This window comes from Pogona vitticeps, chromosome 2, assembly GCF_051106095.1.
Source record: "Pogona vitticeps strain Pit_001003342236 chromosome 2, PviZW2.1, whole genome shotgun sequence".
Taxonomy (NCBI): Eukaryota; Metazoa; Chordata; class Lepidosauria; order Squamata; family Agamidae; genus Pogona; species Pogona vitticeps.
In genome coordinates this window covers 204838510-204864675 of record NC_135784.1, presented here as the reverse complement: position 1 = coordinate 204864675, position 26166 = coordinate 204838510, and the positions used below count along the sequence as shown (strand labels likewise).

General features: G+C 41.1%; 1 protein-coding gene and 1 pseudogene across 4 annotated transcripts in view; both read left to right on the top strand.

Moving 5' to 3' along the window:
- PSD3 (pleckstrin and Sec7 domain containing 3) overlaps positions 1-26166 on the top strand; it is a 206900-nt gene that overhangs the window by 100254 nt on the left and 80480 nt on the right. The gene's annotated exons all lie outside the window — the stretch shown is intronic.
- On the top strand, positions 22202-22356 carry LOC140705072 (U1 spliceosomal RNA; annotated as a pseudogene).

Here is a 26166-nt window from a genome sequence, read left to right as displayed (position 1 = left end):
TCATTTGGCAAACATTTTAAAACATGAAGGAATTTGAATGGTAGTTAAATGGGTAAGTAAGAAATTGGTAATAATGGCAGAGAAAGATAAGGGGAAAGTCCACCTTCATAGGATAGTTAAACATTTCCTTGTGGACAATGACAGCAATCTGTCAGAGTACAGTATAGAGAAGTTTGTATCAACCTGAAACAACCTTCTGTGTGACCATGTCCTAATACATAAGGGAAAACTAAACTCTTAAATTCTGTCCAAATAACTCAAATGATGCCTGTCAGCATCAAGAGAGGAATCTGTTGGCTCTCACTAAGGGGAACACTCCATATTGATGCCATGTGTGAGAAGGCCCTCTTAGGCACCAGCCATCTCTTCAGCAGCATTGTAATACTGGGGCAGGTTAATATGAACAAAGGCAGTCGTTGAAGAACCTGGCCCCATGCCATTGAAGGTCACTGCCAGTGATGGGGGATAAACTACAACTGAGGCGGAGTAAGACATCTGAAATTGATAGGAGAGAGAGAGAGTTGATAAGGATCTGGACGACAATACTGTGGGAAGGCTGTAATCTGTAATGATTCCACTGTTGGTCCTTTTTTGCTACACTACTACAGCCTCTGCTGTGTCCTCAGAATTAGCTCTTATTAGAACAGTAGAATCTTCATTGGTTTCAACATGAGCACATCTAGTACTTCAGGAAGTTATCTCAAACCATATGTCACCAGTAGCATATGCCTAGCAAGTGTAATGCACATACGGTTGTGGCAAAAACCCCACTGCTTATAATATGTGTAGGTAGATCTGAATGCTCTACACTTGGATGACATTTTGAAAAGCACCACCACCTAAAATCTGTAGAGATAAGCAAATGTTGCCTTGGTATGTTTGCGGCCCTAATGGGTTTTTTAGATGTAATGTGCAGCTAAGATAATGCAGCAATATGCAGAATCTCCAAATAAGATGATTACAGTATGCTTAATATGCACATGAGGGTTGATGTACAAACATATGGATGTCACCAGCAAACATTTTGAGCATTTCCTCAGAACAGCTTTCACATTTTTAATCATAGCATATTAAAGAAATCTTGCATCAGAATCTATGTACAGTATATGTTATAGTATTATACATGGGCACACATTTTTTAGACTAGAACAAGGTTCAGAAGTCAAGAATGAAGTTTGTGACTGTTGGTGTTAAAAATTTGAGTTTATGTTAAACATTAAACAAAGCCTCCTATGTCTTAAATGAATGGGCAGAAGGAAGGTAGGTGAAACAGCTCTGGAGAGACGTGCAAGTATGTACATCTGAGGCTAACAGAACCTGTATACTGTGGTGTGGTAGCGACAAAGAAGACCAATTATGTGGAGACAGTATAGGAGTGGTGTGGGAAGAAGCTGTATGAAGTAAGAAGATCTTGTAGCTTAATGTATATGCAATATGTTAGAGATTGAACAACCATGCTACAAATTATGTATACTTTTCATGAATATGTATGAGCTGCTGCAGATACTTAATCAGATTTCCTTTAAATGCATAGTTAGGAAGAAGTTAATTTTCTTAATTTTCTAAATGAAGTAATCAGGAGTAAGAGAGGATTACACATACCCCTGTGCCATAGCCCTTGATGCATGGTTCAAATCTGTCCTGCTGCTGTAGTTAGTAGGATACACTTGGCTTCTTCTATCAAACCTCCCAGTGCAGATTCCCCTGGTTGTCGTACTGATTCATCTCGGCTGCCATTTCCTCATCACCTCGACCCCGATTGACTCAGACTTTTCTTCCTAAGCTCCAACTTACATCTGCCCCCCATGCTGGGCCTTGGCCAATGGGAACTTCAATTTATTTGGCAGTAGGAACAGCAGGCGACCAGGACTCAGGGGCAACAACTGTAGATGTCAGCTCAGCTGAGAGGCCTGGAACTGTCTCTGGACATGACCAGGGCATATGTGATCTGGGTGGGTGGGATTATTCTGTTTTGTTTCTCCCCTCTTCTAAGTATTAATTTTTAGTTGCTTATGTTATTAATTTAATTTCATTGTGTTTATTATGTTGCGGTTTGTTTGATTGTTTATTTGATTTGATTTGTTAATCCTTGCCACTATTTATTGGTTGTTTTTTAGTTTGTTAATTTTTTCCTTTTCCTTTTCCTTTTCCTTTTCTCCTATTGTTTGGCATGGAGTGGAAAGCTTGCCCCCCCCCCAGTGGGGGTCTCTCCAACATCAGGGTGATCTCTGGCAGAGGGAGGTATGGTATAGGTGCAGTAGCCATTGGTTCAAGAAGAACGGTGAACAGATGTTTGAAATCTGTTCACTGTTCTGGCACTGTGACTTCCTACCAGACTCAAGGTAGTCAGCTCAGCCGGACCTCCACTCTAAACCTGGTGTTGTTGAATGCCAGAACTGTAGCAAATAAGTCCCAGATCATATAAGATCTGATTCTGGAGGAGGATGCAGATCTGGCATGCGTAACTGAAACATGGATGGGAAGGGAAGGGGGCATTCCCCTGACTCTTGCCTGCCCTCCCGGTTATGCAGTCTAACACCAGGGTAGACTGGAGGGACGGTGCGGTGGAGTAGCCATTGTCTACAAAAACACCCTTCAGATTGCTAGGCACTCTGCTCTGGTAACGCCGGGTCTAGAGGCCCTCCATGTGTCTATTGGGGCCAGGGATTGTATAGGGATCTTGCTGGGTTACCGCACTCCCCGCGACCCAGCCATTTCCTTACCAGAACTGGCGGACTTCGTCTCCGCAGCACTGTTGGTGTTCCCAAGGCTTTTGGTCTTTAGTGACTTCAACGTGCATGCGGAGGTTTCCGGTCCAGCTCTTGAGTTCTTGGTGACCATGGCCTCCTTGGACGTATCCCAACATGTCAAAGGCCCTACCCACATGGGTGGCCACGCACTGGACCTGGTGTTCTCTACTGAGCAGAGTGAGTGTGCTCCGATGGTGACTGACCTACTGTCTGCTCCCTTGTCATGGTCGAATCACTGCCTAATTAAATGCAGTCTTGCAGTGGCTCTTCCTCCCCGCGGGGAGCAAGGACCTGTATTAATGGTTCACCCTCAAAGGTTATTGGATCCTATAGGATTCCAGGACACCATGAGAGGGATTCCAGCCAATTTGACTGGCGCTCCTGTCGAGGCCCTGGTTGATAGATGGCTGGCTGCTGCCACCAGGGCTGTTGACACGATTGCACTAAATGCCCTCTCTGGTGCAGATATCACCCTTCACCCTGGTTTAATCCAGAGCTGCAATCAATGAAGCAAAATAGGAGAAAGCTAGACCGCATATGGAGGTGGAACTCTACAGAAAATAATCAAATAGCTGTCAAGATCGCGACTAACCTGTACCAGTCTAAGGTGAAGGCTGCTAGTTGATCTTACTTCGCTGTCTGGATAAGTGAAGCCTCCAACCAGCAGGCGGAACTGTTCCGTATAGTTCACGATCTATCTGAGTTGGTCATAGTGACTAGCCTCCCACTAGCATCTCACCTAACCAATTTGCAGCCTTTAAAAAATCAAAAGTGGAGGCCATCCGCCGGGATCTTGCCTCCTATTTGAAAACAGTGGATCAAGCTGAGACATCCAGCACTTTGTCTTGCCCGATGAGACTTAACCACTTTCAGCCTGTGATGTTAGACATGGTGGACAAAGTGCTTGACCACTGTCGTGCCACCACCTCCTCCCTTGATCCTTGCCCAGACTGGCTAATCAAAGCAGCCAGGCCTATAACATCTGAATGGCCTACGGCAATAATGAATGGTTCTCTCCAGGAGACGCTCATTAAACCCATTAGGAGGAAACTGAGCTTGGCGGTGGACGATATTGGTAATTATAGGCCCATCGCCAATGTTTCTTTCCTCAGCAAGGTAGTTGAGAGGGTGGTGGCCGATTAGCTGCAGGCTGTTCTGGATGAAACCAATGCCCTGGATCCATTCCAGTTGGGCTTCATGCTGCGCCACGGCACAGAAACAGCATTGGTCACCTTGTTTGATGACCTGCTGAGGTAGGCTGACGGGGCAAAATGTCTCTGCTGCTATTCCTCGATATCTCAGCCGCCTTTGATACCATCGACCATGGTATTCTCCTCGGGAGGCTCTCTGATTTGGGAATTGGTGGCCAGGCTTTTGCCTGGCTCTGTTCCTTCTTGAAGGACCGTCCCCAGAGAGTGCAGATTGGAGATAGTTTCTCGGCCCCGTGGAGCCTCAATTGTGGGGTTCCGCAGGGCTTGATTATCTCTCCAATGCTGTTTAACATCTATATGAGGCCACTGGGAGGGGTCATCAGGGAATGCGGGGCTTCGTGTCATCAGTACACTGATGATGCTCAGCTCTATATCTCCTTTTTTCCAACAACAGTGGATGCTGTCTCATCCCTTGAGTGCTGCCTGGGGGCTGTTCAGCAGTGCATGCAGGTGAATGGACTGAATCCGGGCAAGATGGAGGTCCTTCGGGTGGCTGCCCCAGACACCAGTGGTCTGGGAAACTCCCCTTCCTTTTGGGGGGGTGACTCTTAACACCAAGAGTGGAGTTCACAGCTTGGGTGTACATCTGGACCCGATGCTCACCATGGAGACCCAGGTGTCATCAGTGGTCTGTTCTGCACATTTCTACCTTTGGCGTATTGCCCAGCTCCGTCACTATCTTGATGGGGGGGTGCTCACCACTTTGGCCTATGCGCTCGTAGTCTGAAGATTAGACTACTGTAATATGCTCTATGTGCGGCTGCCTTTGAGACTGACACAGAAACTTCAGTTGGTACAAAATGTGGCGGCCAGACTTCTAACTGGGGTAAAAAGGTACCAACATACAGTGGCGCCTCGTACGACAAATGCCTCGCAGGACAAAAAACTCGCAAGACAAATGGTTTTGGCAATGGGGTTGATGACTCACAAGACAAATGTTCCTATGGCCATGCTTCACAAGAAGAATGTTTTCCGTTTTTTGTTCCTGCCTCATGTTTGCTGATTTTTAAATGTTTTTCTATGATGTTTAAAAAATTAAGTTTTTTATTGAAATTTTTAAAATCATCTGCACAATATGTATAGCTTTAAAGAGCACTTAATAAACCCTTTGTAAACCAAATTTGACTTTGTTCTGACTTTTTTTGCCCATAGGAACGCATTAATTAGATTTCAATGCATTCCTATGGGAAACCGCGTTTCGCAAGATGAAATTTTCGCAAGACAACATTAACCGTGGAACGAATTAAATTTGTCTTGCGAGGTACCACTGTATTTCCCCCATGCTGCCATTGGTTGCCCATTCGTTTCCGCATTGATTCCAAAGTTCTTATGATTACATATAAAGCTCTAAATGATTTAGGACCTCAATATCTAGCAGAGCGCCTTTTCCCACCCAGTCCTGCCAGAGCCACTCGTTCCAGTCAGGCCGGGCAGCTGTGGGGCCTAACGCCGAGGGAGGTCTGGAAGGAAAGAACAAAGAACCAGGCCTTCTTGGCTGTGACCCCTCGCCTCTGGAACAGTTTGCCCATGGACATGCTCCTGGCTCCCTCTCTGGGTGTCTTCAGAAGCAAACTTAAGACTTTGTTATTCGGGCAGGCTTTCCCTCCTGCTGTATCCTAAATTCATATTTTAACATCTTGGATTTATTTATTTATTCTATTTATACCCCGCCTATCTGGTCAAAATGACCACTCTAGGGGGCTTCCAGACAGGTAAAAATATAATAACATATACATATAACAAAAAAATTATAAAAATCGACATTAAACAATAAACAAGAAATAAACAATAAGCAAATTCTTCAAGATGGCAAAAATAGCAAAGAATAGATAAAGAAAGAAAGATTAAGTATTATCTGGAGGGAAAGCCTGCTTGAACATCCACGTTTTTAGATGGGTCTTAAAAATGGCCAGCGACGGGGCCTCACGAATCTCTGGAGGCAAGTTGTTCCAGAGGTGAGGAGCCACCGCCGAGAAGGCCCGATTTCTTATTTTTTCCTTCCAGGCCTCCCTCGGCGTCAGGCTCCTCAGCCTCACCTCCTGACTCAATTGAGTGATCCAGGTAGTTCTTGGTGGGAGAAGGTGTTCCGTCAAATATCGAGGCCCTAAACCGTTTTTAGGGCTTTATCCATTGCAGTACGTCCTCCAGGCAGTGCTGAAGCCTGACTGAAACGGATCCAGGGCGTCTGTTTCATCCAAGTGTGCCTGGAGCTGGTCAGCCACCACCCTCTTGACCACTTTGCTCATGAAAGAAACATTGGTGACGGGCCTATAGTTGCCAGTTTCATCCGCCGCCAAACTAGGTTTCTTCCTAATGGGCCTAATGAGTGTCTCCTTGAGGAAAGACCCATTTATTATTGCTGTGGCCCATTCCATTGTTATAGGCCTGGCTGCTTTGATTAGCCAGGCCGGGCAAGGGTCAAGGGAGGAGGTGGTGGCACGACAGCGATCAAGCGCCTTGTCCACAGTATCTGGCGTCACAGGCTGAAAGCAATCGAAAATTACCAGACAAGACAGAGTGCTGGACATCTCAGCCCGACTCACTGTATTTAAAAAAGGAGAGAGGTCCCAGCAGATGGCCTCCACTTTAGATTTAAAGAATGCTGCAAATTGGTCCGGTGAAAAATTAGGGGGAGGCCCATCACTCGGACCAATTCCGGATAGGTCGCGAACTATACGGAATAATTCCGCCTGCTGGTTTGAAGCTTCACTTATCTGGTTAGCAAAGTATAGACGACTGGCAGCCTTTACCTTAGCCAGGTAAAGATTAGTTGCGACCCTAACAGCTATCCAATTATAATCCGTCGGGTTCTTCCTCCACTTGCGCTCTAGCCTTCTCCTGACCTACTTCATTGCTCGAAGGTCCTGGTTAAACCAAGGTGCTGGCTGAGCTCTGCGCTGGGGAGGGCCCTAGCAGTGGCGGTGGACCAGTCGTCAAGCAGAGCCTCAACAGGAGCGCCAGCCAGGTCAGCTGTGACCCCTCTCATGGCATTCTGGAATCCAGCCGGATCCAGTAGCCTTCGAGGGCGGACCATGGAAATGGGTTCCTGCTCCCTGTGAGGGGGGAGAGCCACTATGATGTTACATTTTATTAGGTGGTGATCTGACCATGACAAGGGGATCGACACAAGGTCAGTCACCATCAGACCACGCTCACTCCAATTGGTGAAAAAAAACAGGTCGAGTGTATGACCTCCCACGTGCGTGGGGCCGTTGACATGTTGGGACATGTTCAAGGAAGCCATGGTTTCCAGGAACTCAAGAGCCGGCCCAGAGATCTCTGCCTCCGTGTGAATGTTGAAATCACCCAGAACCAGTAGCTCTGGGGATCTCAACAGTGCCGCGGAGACAAAGTCCGCCAGCTCCGGTAGAGAAATGGTTGGGTCGCGGGGAGCACGGTAACCCAGCAAGATCCCAGTACCTTCCTTGGCCCCTATCGACACGTGGAGGGTTTCTAGACTCGGCTTCACCACCGAGAGCGCCTAGTAACATCTAAGGTGTTTTTGTATATAATGGATATTCCCCCCCCCGTCCCTCCAGTTTACCCTGAGGCTGGACAGCATAACCGGGCGGACAGGCGAGTGCTAGGAGAGACCCCCACTCTCCGCCTATCCATGTTTCGGTTATGCATGCCAGGTCTGCATCCTCCTCCAGGATAAAGTCGTAAATCAACTGGAACTTATTGGATACAGACCTGGCATTCAGTAGCATCAGTTTTAGAGTGGAGGGCTAGCTGGGCTGGCTACCTTGATATTGACGGTTGACCACAGTCACAGAACGGTGGACAGCCTTTAGACATCTGTTCACCGTTCTTCTAACACAAGCAGGGACTGTGTCACTGCCATATCTCCCTCTACCCGTGATCACTGAGATGTTTTGAGGCCCCTCGCTGGGGAAGCAGGCCTTCCTTTCCATAAAAAAAAGAGAGAGAGAGAAAGAAGAAGAAGAAGAACAAAGGGAAAAATATACTAAATTAATACAATCAAATAAATAACAAATTAAACATGTAAGCTAAGAGACAGTGTGATCAATGATTCCAATTATAAAATATAATACATATAATAAAAGAAGTAAAAACTCACAGAATTTAACCCCCTGTATTGGTTTTACTGTTTTTAAATTTGTAATGCCGCCCACAGTAGACCTTTGGTCTAGATGGGTGGGGTATAAATCTAATAAAATAAAAATAAATAAAATAATAAATCTTGCACTTACACAACCTGGACTGTCTGTACTTGCCACAGCATCAAGCCTTTCCATATTGAAGCCCCATTGTTTCTAGGATCAGAATTCTTATGACTACATCTCTTTGTGGATATTCCATAGAATCATGATGTTGGAAGGGGCATATAAGGCCATTGAGTCCAACCCCCTGCTCAGTGCAAGAAGATGGTTGTCTAAATTTCTCTTGAATGCCTCCAGTGTTGGAGCACTCACCAAATTTCAAGGTAATTGGTTCCATTGCCATACTGCTCTAATATTCAGCCTAAATCTGACGTCTTGTAACTTCAGCACATTGTCGCATATCCTGCATTCTGGATTGATTGGGAACAGAAGCTGCCTCTCCCTTGTATGACGGGCTTCAAGTATTTGAAAAGTATTACCATATCTTCCCTCGGTCTTCTTTTCTCAAGACTAAACATACTGAACTCTTTCATTCTTTCCTCATAGGGCTTGGTTTCCAGCCCCCTAATTGTCTTTACTGCCCTGCTTTGAAATTGTTCATTATGTCAGCATCCTTCTTGAAGTGCAGTGTCAAGAACTGGACACAGTACTCAAGATGAGGCCTAACCACTGCCAAATAGAGAGGAATGAGTACCTTGCAGGATTTGGAGACTGTACTTCTATTTGTTGTTATTTAGTCGTTGACTCATGTCTGACTCTTTGTGACTCCGTGGACCATAGCACACCAGGCCCTCCTGTCTTCCACTGCTTCCCGGAGTTTGGTCAAATTCATGTTGGTAGCTTCAATGACATTGTCCATCCATCTCGTCCTCTGTCATCCCCTTCTCCTCTTCACATTTTCCCAACATCAGGGTCTTTTCCAGGGAGTCCTCTTCTCATGAGATGGCCAAAGTATTGGAGACTTGCTGTTCAACAAACTTGACCTGTTTTGTTAAATCAAAGCCGAACCTCATATCCATTCTTCATGGCAGCTTTCTCTGTCCTGATCCCTGCTCTCTGTGCCTAATGGTGTGGAGACTCCCTCCAGTGAGAATCCAGGCAGTGCTGCTAGCCTCCAGAAAGTGCTCCATTAAGAATTCATATGCCTACAAATGGATACATTCCAGTTTTTTGTAGGCCACTCTGTGGATGATCTGGACCCAGTCTCCCTCAAAGCCATCCTTCCATTTCTTTTGTCAATGAAAACCAAGGGTGTGGTGATATCCTCACTGAGGGTTTACATAGCAGCTATTTCAGCTTTTTCTGCTCAGCCCACTGGGTGATCATGGTTCACATGTGATGTATACAAGTTCCACAAAAGTCTTAATATATTTTTCCCAGGCCCCCACTCCTACCACCTTGAAACTTCTCCCTAGTAATGCACCAGCGCACCAAAACTCTAATTGAACCCATGGCTGCTGCAAACCTCAAGCTCCTGTCAATGAAGGCAGCCTTCCTTGTTACCCTTACATTGGCTAGAACGGCGGTGATCTTTGCTGCTTTCTTCCAATCTACTTTATCTTCCATAAGGACAAGATCATCCTACAACTGGACATTTTCTTACTTCCCAGAGTAGTTTTGGACTTTCACATGAGTCAGACCATCTGTCACTCTCTACAGTAGCCCTTCCACATGCATCAAGGATTCTCTCCACTTCCTTGATATTCACCAGACCCTTGCATTCTGTGTACAGAGAACAAAGTTGTTCTGGCAGTCCTAGAGACTGTTACATTTGAAGGAAGCAGGGCTCACCTGTTTCATCACAATTTTTTGACAAATGGGTTGTGGACACAATTGCCTTCTGCTACCAGCTAGCCTGTATACCCCTACCAAAAGCCATTAGGGGACATTCTTTTCTGTCCAGTGCCTTGTCAAGAGTGTCCCTGAGTTGGGTTTCCCTGCCTGATATCTGCAAGGTGGCAACGTGGTGTTGTGAAATTATAATTATTCACTTTCATTTAGCAGAGTAAGAAAGGTGGAGAGATCATTTCATACCCCCACCTCAGAATGACTAACATGTTTTCTCTTAAAAATCACTCTAGAAGCATTTAAAGTAGAGAAAAGGTATATTTACTTACAATTGCTGTCTGAAATTGCAGTCAAAAGAATAAAAAGAAAAGACAAGGAGTCTCTGCCATGTGGGAGAGAAATCCTCCATGTTTGCTACGTGCTGGAAGGCCAAAGGAAGAGAGTAGAGAATCTAAAAACAAAAGGAAGCAAAGCAAACTAACAGGGACAAGAGGTGGGGCTTTACTCAAGCAGGAGAATAACTCCACCAATCAAGTCAGTGGCAAAACGCAATCACCTTAGGCTGTAAATCCCCCTCCCCCAATTCCCAGTATTAGTGCATGCAAAAGTGTTATCTTGACACTTGGAACCAACCAGGCACCGTCATACACCACTACCATCTTGATATGAGTTCCTCAGTGTGTGTTTTGAGAGGAAGGTGTTGTCGTTCATTTTGCAGTGACATCTGCCCACCTCCAAGAGATACTCTCTCTAATTTCCCATTGGTGTAGATTCAGAGAGCACAAAGAAAGAAAAGGTTGCTTCTTTACCTGGTCATCTGTGAACTCTCTCAGCCCTTTCCTCTCCTCTTAGATGTCTCTGTCTTTATGGTGGACTGAAACTGAAGAAACTGGAATGGGATGGGTAGACCTTGCTCTCCAAATGGGCCAGGGGGGTTCTGCCAAAATGCTTTAGCTGAGCTCTGGATGGTTTCAATATGTTTTGTGCATGCACAGAATAGCGTATTGCTGTGTGTTTACAGATGAGTACTGGAAGAACTAGTTACATATAAGCAAGCTGTTCGTGCTCAGTACCGTAAATCACAGAGTAGGCTCATTGAGTAAACAGGGATTTAATGAATCAACTCCTGTGGGTTCTATTGATTGAAAATGGCCTACATAGTAAATGCAACTTACTATGCTAAACAAAACAAAATAAAAATAAAGATGAAAACTTTATGACAACTCAAAAGACTGCTATATTTTTGTGTGAACTTTCATTGATCAATAATAATAATCAATATTGATTAATTTCTATATTGCTTTCCCATATCTGATGATACTTCATTTTCCTGTATTCTGCTGATATTTCAATTTCCTTGGGGAAAAAGTAAATCCTTTTTAAACTTTTAATTCCTGAGCATTTAATGCAATGTCCCTTATAGGTTTTGGATTCAGCTCTAAAAAGCCTTAGCCGGTATGAACAATGGTAAAAAATTATAGGAGGCTAAGACGTCTGCAGGCTAAAACATCTTGTAAGCATGGGTTGCCCACCTCTAATTTCATGCAACCACTTGAATGGAACTTGTTTTACCTGCTTGTTGTTTAGTTTTGTTTTTGAAAAACATGGTTATAGTTGGCTATGGCTGATTTTCTTATAATTCTGTCAAACCTTTTTCTATTTACTGCGTACCGTTTCTTATTTTTATTTTGCTTTTCATGTTGAATGGTGGTTTTTATGTTACAGTTTGTCCTTTTATCTAAGGTTCAGTGCTTTAGGCAAATTGTTATAAATAAATAAAGTCGCTCTTTTAAATATGCACAAGTCATTCCCAACTGACAATGTGTGTATATTTTTAAAGCTCTCTCTCTCTCTCTCTCTCTCTCTCTGTGTGTGTGTGTGTTTACAATCCAGATTCAAAGTATAAAAGGTCTGTTCATCCCAGGGCTGTGTCTGTTGTAAATACGAGCCAATGTGTGCAAATATATGCACTTGGCACCTGTTCCATACTATGGTTTAGTGAGTCACTTGTTATGAGCCCATGTGGACTTGTCTGTTCACTGCTCTTTACAGTGTGTTACTGTTGCTGACCATTGGGTTTGCCGTTCTTAGTGCTCTTATTTTTAAAAGAGATATTGGCTCATGGAATGGCACATTTTGCAACGGGAATGACACATTATCAGATGTAATCTTGTCAGAGTGCTCTCCTCTGAAGATGCCGGCCACAGAGACTGGCGAAACATTAGGAAGAACAACCTTCAGAACACGGCCAAAGAGCCCAAAAAACCCACAACACCCATGTAACCTTGTCATTTGGAGCTGGGGGAGGGTGCTATGACATAGTCTTCTCCTAGGATATTCAGAGCAGGTCATTTATTCAACAGCTTAGAAAGGCGTAGCATGCACTTTATCTGGCTCTTGAGGGGGCTCTTAAAAGTTATTCTGTTTCCATGGAAACTATATTTCTGTGTGCAGCTCCCACGTGGCTAGGGTGTTTAAATTATTATTAAATTTAATAAGGAAGTAAATAAATAATTAAGGCCCACCCATAAATGTGGGCGATGACTATGTGACTCTTGACCATGATATCACTATCTCTGGCAGAAGAGTGCCAGTTCCGTGGGAAAGATTTATGTGGGCTGCTGCTTCTCACTCTTAGGTAAACATTATTCAAGTTATAGTGGAGCTGCTCTCATGTGGGTACAGTAATGTTTTAAAGGCCTCTTAAATAGTAGGTTGGGGTTGCTGGGCATGTGTATTTATCTATGTGTGGTTTCTCCCCTTCCTCAGAAGTAACTAGAGTTTCAGCAAGAATTGAGGCAGCATTCTTGCTATTAACATTTTCAAGGATAGGTTTCCCTGCATTCTTTGTCTTGAGTTAAAGCCCCAAATCCTCTTGTATATGTATCCCATTAGAAAGAAAATTATGCAGGGCCAAATTGTCACTAATTAACGAGTCCTCACTAGGATTCCTAATTGCAGAAGCAGGGATCCAAGCAAGGACCTGTTAATGAGCAGCAGCCTGCTGCCATGAGTTATGTCATTTCCGTTCAGCCAGTGTAACTGCACAAGAGGATTTTGGCCAAAGAAGTGGAAGTAATCCACAGGAAAAAAATTCCAATCTGAACTGCATTTAGAGATTCCATGTTTTTAAAAAAAAAGATTCCCTTAAAAATGCCTTAACTGTTACAAATCTCATTTCAAAACTGATTAATCATTATAGCATGCAGGAAGATACTTTTATTATATATAATTGCTTAAATATAATAAAGCATTTTATTGTCTCAGAAAATGATACCTGATAACACTGCTTCTGTAATAAATAACTTGCTTTTTCTTTTGCCATATGTCATACTGCACAGAATAACAAGTGGAAGTTATTTATGCAGTGTATATAATGTATTTTACTTCAGAACAGAGATTTCTGTCTATTTTTTTGTGTACACATGAGCAAATAGTGAAAAAGGCCATAATTTTATGCCCAGAATTTTCCAGTAGCCAGCTCTGATAAACCAAGAAGTGATATTCTTTGTATCAGATAGTGTGCAAACAAGTTTATAATTCCTGCATATTGATAATCTTGGTAAGTGGCAAATTTTAAAACTCCACTAGCTAAAGTGCATAAAATTGGAATAAAAGATCACCAAGTTCTCATGGCAAATCAATACATCTCTTGTTTGAAACTTTCTGTATCTCATCTTTCATTGAAAGCTGATATTATGAATGTTTCTTCCATGATTAAAAATTGTCTTCTAAGAAAACAACTTTACAGTTTTGCGCCTGCATTCTCTCTCTTTTAAGTGCAGAGAGAATTCTTTCCCTCCCCCTGATCTTTATCTTCTGTGTTATTCAATTTCTTAAACATATGATAGATTTCTTGACCATCTTGCTATTATCATTATCGCCTAAGTCAGATGGCATAGTACAGGAAACCGTAGTTTTTTTTTTTTTTATTTCCTATTCTACAAATTCATGTGTGTTAAAACAGCAGCAAAATATTGACTGGCCTGAGGTGGAAGCAAAGTGGAAAAGCAATGAAAAGGAACTAGTTTAATGATAATGGTTCCCTTTAATTCACCATTCTTTTTCCAAATTCCTGTAGTCTTGGAGTTTGCAGAATAAAGATGTTATAATTTTAATCTTAGAACTGCAGAGTGGGAAGGGCCCCTGTGAATCATGGAGTTCAGCCTCTGTCAAGGCACAGCGGGGAATCGAACTCCCACCCTCTGGCTCTGCAGCCAGATACTTAAAGCACTGAACTATCTAGTCTTACTCTAGTACCTTATGCTTGAAACAGATCCCTACACACACAAATAAAAAAAGCACAATCAATTCCGATAGTTTCATTTAAGACCTTTACGATATCTCATCATTTAACATTGTCATATGTAAAAGAATTATGTCAAAAAGGAGAGAAATGAAAATTTTATGCAAAACTCTTCTGTTTCAATTTGTGTGTGAGAGAGAGTTCAAATATTTCATGTCACTAGCTCAATTTTTTGAACCAACAGTTGAGCTAAACTTGGATTCTGTTTAGATAGTGTACTAACTTTTGTTACAGAGGTCTTGATTTTCCTAACTGATTTGAGAGCTTGCTTTCTCCTCCTGTTGCCCACCCTCAGAAGCAATTTCCTTTTGGAAGCTGCAGAGAGGTATTTATCCTGCTTTGCTATCATTCTCTTGCACTTTAATTAAAGATTTGTTTGTCTCTGTCACAGCCCCCCCCCCCATGGTTAAAGTGAATTGGTTACATTGTGTTTAATCCAATTCTTTTTCTCTTTTTCTTCTTTTTCTTTTTTTTATGGCTAAAAGAGAAAGTGGATATGTGCATTATCTTTGTATAATGAAAATCTCACTATGAAGCCTGCTGTGCAATGAGGCATTTTGGTGTGTGAGCAAAGAATGTGGGACACTCCAGATGTTCTCAGATTACAATTCCTATCAGCCATAAGGAGCACAGTAGAAGGTGAGAGGGAAAAGGAGGTGTAGTCAAACAGCATCTGGAGGGACACAAGTTGTCTATCCTTGACAAATACCTGAAGGAGTTTCTGAGAGGAGATTCTTATCCTAGAAAAATTGCTAGGCTGGACTCACTTTGAGCTTTTATGCCTCGTTAGCTATTGAATCATGTTATGAACCTTGTAACCCTGGTGACTATCTAAATAGTTTGTGCTCAACCTTATACTGGAGTTTTTAATATCTACTTTTTTGGTGGCTGATTAAAAATACTTCTATCCTTTAATATGAGCTTAAGCAGCAGTCCTTACAATAGCTGGAGGAATTTTTGTTTGATTCTTTTTTGTTTTGGTGAATTTTCTCTGTTGTAATGTGGAGTATTTTGCACTGGATTAATCTTGAGTGAGCAATTAAGATTCAGTCACTTTACAAAAGACCTGGTGGACACATGAAGAGTGCTAGAATTGCTTTGATGATGTGGTTTAATGCACCTTCTTTTTTATTATTCTTCTTGGGGCATGGTAAGGTAGTCTTGCATGATACAGTGGTGTCTCGCTTAACAATTACCTCGTTAAACGACGAATCTGCTTGATGATTAGGTTTTTGTGATCGCAAAATGATGTTTCAGTGGGAAAAACGCTTTACGATGATCGGTTCCCTGCTTCGGGAACCGATTTTTCGCTTTACGACGATCAGAAAACGGCTAATTGTCAGGTTTCAAACTGGCCACCCGCTGTGCAAAATGGCTCCTTGCTGTGTTAGGGACGGATTCTTCGCTTTACAGGCACCCGAAAATGGCCGCCCTATGGAGGATCTTCGCTGGACGATCAGGTATTTCACCCATTGGAACACATTGAATGGTTTTCAATGCATTTCAGTGGGCTTTTTTATTTTGCTTGATGATGATTTCACTCTACAGTGATTTCGCTGGAACAGATTAACGTCATCAAGCAAGGCACCACTGTATATGTATCTATGGATAAGCATATCTCAAGAAATACAGTCTAGACCTCTTGAGGACTTACAACCTTATCTATATGAGAACTAAACCTCTGGTACTTGTGGAAAACTTATGAAATGTTGCAGTATTGCTATATTGAAGTAGACTAATCTCCCCTTGTTTCTCTGCAGTTAACTGCAGTTCTGTAGTCAACACTCTGCTCATGACTTGAGTTTGATCCTGATGGTCTCAGGTAGCCAGCTCAGGATTGACTCAGCTTTCCACCCTTCTGAGGTTGGTAAATTGAGTACCCAGTGCTGTGTGTGTGGGATATGTAGCCTGCATAATTAAAATTGTAAACTGTCCAGAGAGTGCTTTTAAGCACATGGGGTGGTATATAAGCAGCACATTTTTAAAAGGTGTTTTTTTTTTTGCTTTTGGTAGACCATCACTAATGCACTGAATTACTTTGATTTACATTTTTTAAAAGGAGCAGGGAAGTGTTCAGTTTGCCAATATCTGAAGTGGCTCTTTATTAAGCCACTTCATGATACCAGAAATTGAGAGGGCAGGGAACCAGACTAAATAGAGTTGCTAGAGGTCAATTTACTGTTTGGGTGTGAGGATTGCTCTAAAAGGGCCAGTGTAATCACAGCCTTATTTGCAAGAGATAAGGAGGAGCGTTGAAAAACTTATTTATTGCTTGTTTATTTGAGATAGTTATAAATCACCTCTCTGCTCATTAAATACTTAGGCAATATGTTGTTAAAATGAACACTAATAAAATAAAATTAATGTATCAAACCATTGACTAGAAAACAGAAAAAGGAGAAGAAAATACCTTTGTTGTGATAAAACTGGAGATCAGCATTAATAATGAAAAAGCCAGTGCAACTATGCCAGTTTCAGAAACCAGAACAAGAGAGAAATGGGCAATATAATCTTCCTGGAATGAGTATGCCATTAATTCTGTCTATTATTTTCTCCAACCATAGCCAAGAAGATATCTACAGGCAGGCCACAAACACAATAGCACCCTCTCATTGTTTGTTCCACAGCAACTGGTATTAGTAAGAGACATACTGACTCTGATGCTGGAAGCATTACCTAGCTACTGAGGCTACTCTGGAATCTTTTTGATTAAAGAACAGTTTTAACATGTGATCACCTACTAACTAAATTAACTCAGTTGGCGAACCAGTGGTGTAGGGAGGACTGAGTAGTGGACTAGGATTCTAGAGACCCGGATTCAAATCCCTTCTAGGCCTTGGCAAGTCATGGGATATGTGGAACTGATAAAGTTGTTCCTTAAATATATCATAAACCTCAGGAACTCTATTTGGGTCACTTTAAGTTGGAATCCACTTGGTGACATGTAACATAGCATAGCATAGCATTGAAAATAAACTATGACTAGTAGCCATTGGTAGCCTTATAGTCCATAAAGTTGCCTCGTCTCTTTTTTAAATTGTCCAAACTGATGTTCATTGCTATATCTTGCAAAAATAACTTCCATAGTTCCACTATGCCCTGTATGAAATGTGGTCTGTTTCATACCACATTCATGTCACTTCAGTTCGTGAATACCTGTAGTTCAATGAAAGTCAGTACAGTATTTGACTCCATATATCTCTTACTGTGTGTAATAAGTTCTCTTTTGCCCTTTGCTACCATATCCATCCAAGCCCCACTACTCCATTACCTTTCCAAAGCCAATGTCCAGGCAGTTTTTATTTTAAAAAAACAATGTCTAACCTTCGAGTTGGGCAGAAATGAGATCTATTTTGCTTCCTGAACTGAAGAAGCTGGGTCAGCTGTAAATATATCTCTTGGCATTATTGTTCTGAGTATTTATATTAAGGACAAAATGTGCAGGCTGTTTTCTATTGCCTGTGCTATCTGAATTATACATTTAGACATTTAAATAAAAGCAGCTTAGTAGAATCCACTTAAATTTGCTAAGGGATAGTAAATGCCAAATTTCAAATCAGGAAAGGACATAATGAAAGCCATGTATTTGTATGCCTTGCTCATCATTTCCTTTCTAAACCCAGACACTCAGTTTCAAACAAATCAGCCCCAGTTGCATATAGCAAGTTACTTTCTAGAAGGATGGATCTTGGCTCTAGAAATTTTTCCCCTCCTCCTCTCCCTGGTATGAATTAAATCAGCATTAATAATAATGAGTTCTGTTTATTTTAATGTTGTTGGTGATAATGATATTTTAGTGAAATAAAAGCCAAAAGCTATACTTTATAGATTAAGCATTCATTAAATGGGGTAGTACAGATACTGTCAAATACATGAATCCTTTTTGTCATTGAAGCAGGTTTCATGTTGTGCACGGGTGGCCCTGCTATTAGGCAGACTGAGGTGATTACATCTGAGACCTAAATATAAAAGAGCAATAAACTGTTACTTAATTATTTATTTTTCCATTTGGAGATAGTTTTTTATATATTTGGAGATAGGCATTGATCACCTTGATTTGTAGTGTGGAGGATGATGGCATCTAGGGAAGGAGGAATCTTTCCCCGAGATATTTGCCAAGCTGCTCATGGGCTCAGCCATCCACCTTCATTGCCCACTACAGGATTGAGGCAAGATTGAGAGAAGAAGCCAGTTTTGGCAGTGCCATATTATCTTCGGCCTTTCAATGACACCCCACCCACCTCCTAAAGTATGCTTCCTATTTTTGCATTTGTGAAGGACCACAGACACCATGAAGAAGAATAGGTTGCTTACCTGTAACTATTCTTCTTTGTGTGATTGTCTGGGGGCACTCAGACAATCCAACCTGCTGCCCTCTGCGATGTCTTGCTGCCTTCAGGGTAGAGTTAAGCCGAGGGAAATTGAGATACACCAGAGAATATGCACAGTGATAAAGAGTGTGGTGCCCACTAAAACTCTTGGCTCCAGATAGGAAGGCTCCAGAACATGGTGCTCAGTGCAGGATAACCCATGTCTGTGAGTGCCACAGATGACCACTTGAAGAAACACAGTGACAGGTAAGCCACATATTCTTCTCTTTTCCTAGCAGTAAAAATTCAGAGTTGAATGCTGGGAGCTACTATAGCATAATAGCTGAAAGACTTTGTACTTTCTAAGCACAGGATAAATGGTGTTATTTATGATTTATTAGGTACATGTAATATTGTTTGAACTGCTAGATGTACTATAGAGTGAGTTAAAAACAGTGTTTAATACGTACACACTGATTTGAGTTGCAGAAATATAGGGCTTTTAAAAATCCTCTTTAATAACATGTCGGTTCCAATCAAACTTAAAAGATTAAACACAGTAGTAGCTTTAGGAGATGAGCAAATTCTGAGTTTTTTTGTTAAACATGTTTGTGGCAGAGGTTTGTTTTTAAAGACAGAAATGCATATGGTGATATTCAGAACTAGAACTAGAAATGATACTCTTAATCTTTCTTTGGAATTGGGAAATCTGTAGTATGATGTCTAATACATTCCAGTGCCTGTGACATATTACTCCCACCTCTATGTGGGAAGAAAACAAATTTCAAAACACATCCTTTGATGGTCCACCCACTGATCTGCTAGAAATGTAAGTTCCACACTGCAGCTAGGCAGGAGAAGGAGGAGAGATGTAATTTATATGATATTCTTAAAGAAGCTCAACACACACACACACACACACACACACACACACTGCACTAGTGTTTTGGGAATTCTTAGTGTGAAGAACTGATTATGAAATGGCAAGGAGCAGCAGTTTGGTGTTAGCAATTCAAATCTTTCTTTTCCAGTCTGATGTGATTTATTGTTATTTAGATGTTGTTGTGCGGTCTCACACTGAACAGCATTGTTTGGGTTTAGGTGTTTGTCATAGCTCAGCTATCCCCATACTGTACTTGTGTGGTTAGAAAGGTCATGAAGCTATTTTGTATTTAATGACACATTAACTCTGTAGTTGGGAGCAGGATTTCAGTCTTGACATAGTCAAACCTATTTTCTCCCTGTGCATGAATTGTGCTTGTTCCCAGTTAGTTTTCTTTTCTTGTGCGATTAATAGTTACAGTCTGGATTTTGTATCAGGTGCCAGAGAAGGTTGGTGACTGGACTAGTGCAAGGTTTTGCAGAACATCTTCCAGATCTTGAAGTAAAGCTGGGATGAATTGCTTTGTGAGGATTACAGTTTCCAGAATCCCCTGGCTAACATGACAACTGGTCATGCTGCTTGGAGGATTTTTGGAGTTGTAGTCTAAGAAAGTAGCTGTTCCAATCCTACGCAGGAGTACTTAAAGTACCAGCCACTGAGAGGTCTGTTGCTTTGTTTTTGTCTAATAAATATCCATGGATCACTCCCATCCATCAGTGGACTGACTTCTTTTTTTCACATGCAAGAAGATGCACTATGGCAACTTGTTATTTCTGTTGACTTCAGAGATAAAGGCCTCTATAAAGATTCATAGTATTTGCTGTTACCAGTATATAAACAGTAGAATATTATTCTCACTAAAACAAAGCAAATTAGATGGCACTTCACTGTTGTTTGAGATATGCATTTGTGTGACTAAGGAAAGCTGAAAGAAAATATCAGAGAGCTGTAATGATACCAATCATTCCCATGTCACGCACAAAACATGCTCCTATCTTGTTACAGGAAATCATTTTTGTCTCTGGTAGGTTTTCTGAGCATGTAGAAAACAAAGAAGTTATTGTCAGAAGCTAGATAGGAGGAAGCCTTTTAAAAATCTAGTTCATGGCTTTAAAAATGTTGAGATTGGAAATATAGTTTTTGAGTTTTAAATTGCATGCTTTTAATTACCGTATTTTTTGCTCCATAAGACGCACCTGACCTTAAGACGCACATAATTTTTAGAGGAGGAAAACAGGGAAAATATATTCTGAACCAAATAGTGTAATAAAATATTTAATAAACTATAACAGAATAACATTTGAACCATGTAAAGTGAACAGCAGTCAACAGTGGCATTAAAAACCATCACCACTGTCATTAACAAATGGAGAGACTTAAAGCTTTGTGTACTCTAGTTTATGTACCATAAATTTGTGTACCATAAATTTAATTCAAGTACATCTAGACCATTATCAGCCAGTGATAAGGCCTATACCACTCTACCTATATTTTACATTTCCTTTCATCCACCTCCTTCCCATGCATATAGAAATGTCTCAATGACAGATGAGACAGTTGTTGTGCAACTCTGCCCAGCTACAGCTCAAGCCTATATTAAGTTAGAAATGGTTTGTCTGATTCGGCACTGCATTGAGAGGTCCCTTTTAGTTGTGTGGAGGATAAATAGTGGAATTAAACTATTTAACAGCTGATTTTCCTTATTTACTTTAGGTTATGCAAAATAACAGCAACACAAAGCTTAACCTGATCCCATTCACCAGCAGTAGCACATGCTCAGCATAAGACCAAATCTCCATTTTCTGACACAATTAAACGTTTATAGCATGCAAGGCACAACAGGTTAGGCCACACAAAGCCATGAACAATGTTCTTGATGAGCAAAAAAAAACCTGAATACAAACTATAGTAGCTGAAATCAGGAAGCAGGTACTGTAATTCAGTTAGACGTCACAAGGCACAGTTAGTTTCCTTGTTGCAACACCCTTTGGAAATACATTCTCTATTAGATGCCCAGAACTAGTTGAAAAGTTTGCAAGTTGAATCAAAATTCCCATAGAAATGTATTGAAAATTAATTAATCCATTAAGTGACTTTCTTTTAAGTTTTTTAAAAAGTTTCTGACCTTCCCCCCCCCCATAAAAATGCATTAATGCATTTTTATGGGGGGGGAGGTACTGTAGACTGAGCCTGGCTCTTCACAGTGCATTGGTAACAGCCAAAAAAGAGCCCCAAACAGCTAAAAGCCAGCAGGCAGCCAGCAGACGGCAGCCATTTTGTGCTCTTCTTCCCTCCTGCTCCTGCTCCTTTCCCCTCCCCTCTCCCCACCTAACAGCTGATCGGTGCTGGTCTGAATGGCTTCCCAGGCAGCTTTTAAAGCAAGTACTGGTATGCATGTTTCTACACAAGCAGGTTTCAACTCAAATGGAGCACCTTTTCACCAAAGCACTAACCCCAAACAAACAGCTTTTAAACTAAATTTTACATTTTAAAACGACAATAACAGGCAGTCCCAGGTCTCTCTCCCAGCTCTCTAACTGCTTGGACTAGCAAGGAAGCAGTCAAGCAGTCTCTTCACTAACTGAAAGTTTGAATTTCCTCACCTTCCCTGCCCCCCGCATATTAGGTATGCTAATATCTGTGCACTGGAGGATTGTGGGAGGAACACCCAGCCCCTGTGGGGCACCCCAAAACACTGAGTAGCTCTTTTGGCCTCTTTCGGGACTGGGGCTGTGCAGCCCTGTTCTGATCAGGAGGTGCAGCCAGGGGGTCACCATGCCTTTGGGGGACAGGGCACAGAAGGGGGCAGGAGTTGCAGGGGCCATTCCAACTCATACTTGGCAGGGGAGATACCATGATCATCAAAGTGGTTTTCCCAGGGTGACGTTCATCTATTGCACTTTGGATGTGCTGATCCCTGTGATTTCCCCAAATGTGGGAAAACCAATTGCCTAAGTGCGGGACTGTGTTTGTGGCTTCCCCTGGCCTTTCTAGAATCACTCTTTCCCCTTTGATCCTTGGCTGTTTTCACTGCCTGTTGCCATAGGCCTGTTGGCCTTGCTGGTTTTCCAGGTGGGCTCCAGGAAGCAGATCCTGGAAAGCTAATAGTGGAGAATGGTGAGGTCCAAACAGCAAGCAGTCTCTGGTGCCAGTTCAGAGGCCTCCCAGCATGGCAGTGGAAGGCTTCTGGATGGTGGTGGTTGAACCCTTTTTTACTATATTTGTTCCATAAGACGCACATACTTTCTCCCCCACTATTGGGGGGGAAGTGCGTCTTATGGAGCAAAAAATATGGTAATTCAGGATTTAAAAACGAGATGAGATGATGATGATGATGATGATAAAAACTACATAATATTATGGGCTTCCGTGTTTACATAGCCATGAGGTAACTGGGAGATATAAAGGTAATTAAAAATCAGCTTCAAGCTAGTAAAAAACATCAGCAACTGTGGTCCTGATACTGTTTTACTACCCTGTTTACCCGAAAATAAGACCTAACTGGAAAATAAGCCCAATAATGATTTTTCAGGGTGCTCATAATATAAGCCCTTCCCCTACCCCCAAAATAAGCTCCAGTTGAATGAAACCCCGTCCTCCACCATTGTGCAGCAACCAGAGGAAGATGACATGACATGACTGTATTTGAATAAATGTAGATTGTTGTACATGAAAAAAATAAAACATCTCCTGAAAATAAGTCCTAATGCATTTTTGGAGCAAAAATTAATATAAGACACTGTCTTATTATCGGGAAAACACGCAGTGAAAGACAGAAGACACAGGGCCACAATTTAGTAATTGCAGGTAAGGTGATAATTTCTTATGTTTGAGGAAGGCCTGTATTTCATTGCTAGAGTATATGCTTTACATACAAAGGTCTCAGGTTCAGTCCTTGGCACCTCCAAGTACAGCTGGTTGAAAGACCTGTATTTGGAACTCGAGTGACACTGTCAATCAGAGAAGAGGAGAATAAGCTAAATGAAATGGTGTCTTACTTGGTATAAAATAGCATATATATTTCATTCATTTATCTATTTCATTGAGTACTGTTTAAAAATTATTAGATTTAAATGGAAAGGAAAGCGAGCAATGTAGTGGTCATCTGGGAAGTATATAAACTTTTTTATTATTGTTTTTATATCACAATTACTTTATACAAATACAGTACTTGGTCTCCAGAGTGTATTGAAGCAATTTTTAAAAAATGTTTTTGTTTTGTCACTTGGCTTTAAAACTGTAATAATGGACTCCAGTTTGTTTTTATAGAAAGCGGATTCTTTCTAAAACACTGTAGACAGAATTTCGTGAACTTCGTATCGCAAAGGCTAGCTAAGATTTCACTCTATAGCGCAGAACATGTCTTTATCTTCACAGTTTCATGTATTTTGGCATAGAATTTCATGGATCTCAGTTAATTTACATATCCAGTTCAACTTATGCAAATAGTCTAAGAGACATCTGAAACGCTGGGAAGATCAAACTAGACTACACAGACTAAGACCACGCATGGTCTACACTCCCATCTGAGGGTGCGGTTAGCCCCATCCCTCCTTGGTTTTAGGGGGACAGATTAAAACCTGGCTGTTTTCACAAGCCTTTTATGGCTTTACCCCAGACTAATTCTTTCTCCAGTAATCAGGTTTTTTCCCTCTCTCTCTTGTGCCTGTGAACTTGCTGTTGTCAGCTGCTTATGATTATTATATTCTGTATTTAATTTTTTTCTTTGAGTTGTTTTTAGTATTAGTGATACTAACTTTTAGATGTTTTTTGTATGTTGTTTTATGTTAATTTTTTATTGCTTCTGTATGTTTATATTATGTCCTTTGTGTGCTGCCAGAGTAATGGCCTTGCCATTAGTTGGGCGGGATAAAAATGTAATTATAAACAAACAAACAAACATAAATGCGCAGAAAAAGAGAGAGAGAGAGAAAAAAAAAGTTTTCTACACATAGCCCTACATGGCTTAAGACATGCAAATCTCAGAGAGCACTTTTTCTCAAACAGGCACCTTCAGTTTTTAGATCCAAGTTGATTATTCTGTTTCTTAGAGTCTGAGGTAATGGAATAAAGCAGGGACTTCTCTGTAGATAGCCACTGACTTGTGCCACTAGCTCTGCTTATAAGAACAAAGAGTAAGGTCTGGCTGCTTCAACAATTATTTTAATATGTTTTTTCTTTAGTGGCCCACCTGACTGCTAAACATTTTTGAATGCTGTTATTATGGAAGTAGAATTTACAAGTGGAATCCTCAAATACTTTTTTTTGCCTTAATCCTTTCAGATTAGACATAAAGGACCTAACAAGAATGCTTTACTGTCCCATGCCACACCCCAATGTATCTCTGGGAAATAAAATGTTCCAAAGCGAAACCATGTGCATGATTTCATTAACTTCAGTGGAGTCATCTTTGAGCAAAAAAAAGGGGGGGGGGATTTTTTTTTTGTTGGGATATATATATCCCAACACTTTGCATTGACTAAGACAATCAAGTGCTTCAAAAGGTTGGGGTGGAAGAAATTTGTTTGCATTTTTTGTTTAACCCAAGCCCCTTGCTTCAAAAATAAAACTATGTATAGGGACTTAAATTTGCCTTTTTTTTAAAAAAAAAAATCAATTTTGTCTTAAAAATTAAATTATGTTGCTGGCTAGGACAGAAAAGCATTCTTTTTTTTAAAGCCTGAGATTTATTTTAATATATTTATCTATCCAAGACATTTTGTTTTTGTTTACAGAAAAGAACCTCATAAATACATGGTAAATGAAGGAAATGAATTTGGGGACATTGCTCAACAGAGTGTGGATGACAGTCTCATAGAAGGGCTGCGTTATTTGCTTCCATATACCCTTGGAACAAATCTGAGTGGGGTTGGTTTTGTCCCTACAAACCGAGCAATGAAATAGTGCCCTCTCCCTTTTCACGGCCATAGCTTTATTTGAAGGCATGAATCAGATACAAATGTGCATCTTTTAATGTTCAAAGTATTAAGAAAAAAGTTGAGGAGCCTGGCCTATGGAAAGATACTGCTTCTAGTAAGTATATAAGCTACATAACCAAAATAAGTGGTATTGTTATTTGAGTGGCATTAATAGAATATGAAAGTCTAGAATTTAAAAGGTACATCCAATTAAAGCATTTAAACCATGAAAAGGATAATTTTAGTAGATGTTGCTCTGTACTTTTTAAGAGTCTAAAGCTGATAATTAATATTCTGTGTTCTCTTCGTAGAAGAGTATGTATTCAAAAGCCTTCTGATGATACAAAGGGAGCAAAAGGGATGTGATAAAAATGTAGAAAATAAGCATGTGTGGAGAAAATGTATAGAGAATGGTTGCTGATACAAGACATATTAGGAACTGGAGTCTGTAAGGTATCTGTCAGGTAGAACTTTCAGAATGGAGAATTATGGAAGTTGCAGTCCAAGAAATCCAAAAATCCCACCTTGGGTATATATTAAGATTTGTAGGTTAGCCTGACAAAGGTGTGAAATTGCTCATTCTTCTTCAAACTCTCAAAGAACTGTATTGCTGGCAAAACTCAGTTTTCTTAGGTTTACCTTGAAACTACCAACTACAGCCCATAGCCTCTTAAGTGACTACCAGGTAACTGAGCTCTCTTTGTGAAGAGGGGCTCAACTGTCCTAGGGTTCCACCATTTTAACAGCTGGGTAGTTCTTTCTTTCTTTCCATATTATAGTCCTGTCATTCTTTCCTGTTTCTTCAGGATTCACAAATGCTCTGAAAAAAAAACTTCCCTTGATTTCCTTAGGAGGGATGAGATGGTAGCCAAATAA